The following is a 1,507-nucleotide window of genomic DNA, read 5'->3' as shown; positions in this document are numbered from 1 at the left end:
GGGTAGTCTCACTCACTGGGCCTGCGCTCTGGATCTGTTCAGGATCTGGAGAGCCCCAGGTTGTCTCACTTGCCCGGCCTGCACTCTGGGTCTGTTCAGGATCCCTCCAGCCCGGTCATCTCACTCCACAACTTAGATTTTTAGATGAAGAATTTTAGTATATAAATTTGATTTGGGTTTTATATAAGATATAAAATAATAAGATATTTCTCTTATTAATTTTCCATGTAAATATACTTATTTGCTGTTGGTACTTCTTTATCCGAGAAATATTTGTTCATTTCAGAACCCATTTTGGATTTATTTTGTAAATTTGGGGGTTGATTGCTTTGAGTTCCTTATATATCCTGGATATTAGTCTTTTATCTGAAGAATAGCTAGGAAAATATTTTTCTAATTGACTTTTCTCTCATTTTTGTGATTTTTTTCCTCTGCAGAAGTTTTTTTTAACATGATGTAATCCCAGCTGTTGGTTACTTATAATATTTCCTATGTAGTCTGGATTTTGTTGATTAATTCTTTGCCTACACCAATGTCTTCAAAAGTTTCACCTATTCTTTCTTCCTTCAGATTTAGTGTTTCTGTTTTGATATTTATTCATTTATCTTTATCCATTTTCATTTTAGTTTAGTGTATGGTAAAGCAATATAATTTTGGCTCAGTTTTTAGCATTTGGGAAATCAGTTTTACCAAGACCATTTGTTAAAAAAACAACCATATCTTTCTTCCAGTGAATGTTTTTTGCCCCTTTGTCAAAGATATAGTGGCTATGCATGTTTAGAGCTGCCTCTACATCTTCTGATTTTTGATCCTCAGGTCCAAACAGCTTTATACTTGCTTGCTTCTACATTCTTTTCAGAACTCTATATCATTAACTCTCATTTAACCTTAAGTCTTGGCCTGATAGTTTTTCTAGGAAGTATTCTCTTGATCCTTCTCAACTAAGATAATTGATCCAGCTGGATGGTATGCTCCAGAAGAACAAGGTGATGCCTTCTTCAATTCCTCATATGCTGTTATATATACATTATATTTATTGAATGTCAGAAAAAATGAAGTTAGAAAATTATTAAGTATTCACTCTGTGGCATAAACTATGTAGGCCCTGTTTCATTAAAGTCATTTAGCCCTAACAATAGTATAAGACACCAAAGTCTTCCTTTCACAAACAGAGAAATAAAACTCAGAAAAATTGAAAAATCTTGTTTAAGGCTACACAGATGGTAAAGGTGGAGCAAGCAGTTAAAATAATTATGTCTGCCTCCAAATCTGTCTTTCTGTTGTTCTGTATGTGTCACATGGAGCCTATAAGAAGTTATAAAAACTGTTTTTCCCCATAATTTCATTGAGAAACAAATAGTAATGAGACAGTTTTAAATCAAATTGGTAGGACAGTTTCAATAATTAACACACTGCATACATTCTTCCTAGTGGTTAATTGCTGTACAAGATGCGGACATGATATCCTATTTACAAACACTCTTAGAACAAATCCTTCTTCTTCTTT

The 1,507-nt window shown here is 33.4% G+C and overlaps 1 protein-coding gene across 1 annotated transcript in view; it reads right to left on the bottom strand.

Moving 5' to 3' along the window:
* Window positions 1–1,507, bottom strand: part of Agbl4 (ATP/GTP binding protein like 4) — a 1,571,060-nt gene that overhangs the window by 387,723 nt on the left and 1,181,830 nt on the right. The window lies entirely within an intron of this gene.

The sequence above is a fragment of the Octodon degus genome, unplaced genomic scaffold, assembly GCF_000260255.1.
Source record: "Octodon degus isolate 3935 unplaced genomic scaffold, OctDeg1.0 scaffold00107, whole genome shotgun sequence".
Taxonomy (NCBI): Eukaryota; Metazoa; Chordata; class Mammalia; order Rodentia; family Octodontidae; genus Octodon; species Octodon degus.
The sequence above is the reverse complement of the archived record's forward strand: the minus strand, read 5'-3'. Positions and strand labels throughout refer to the sequence as shown.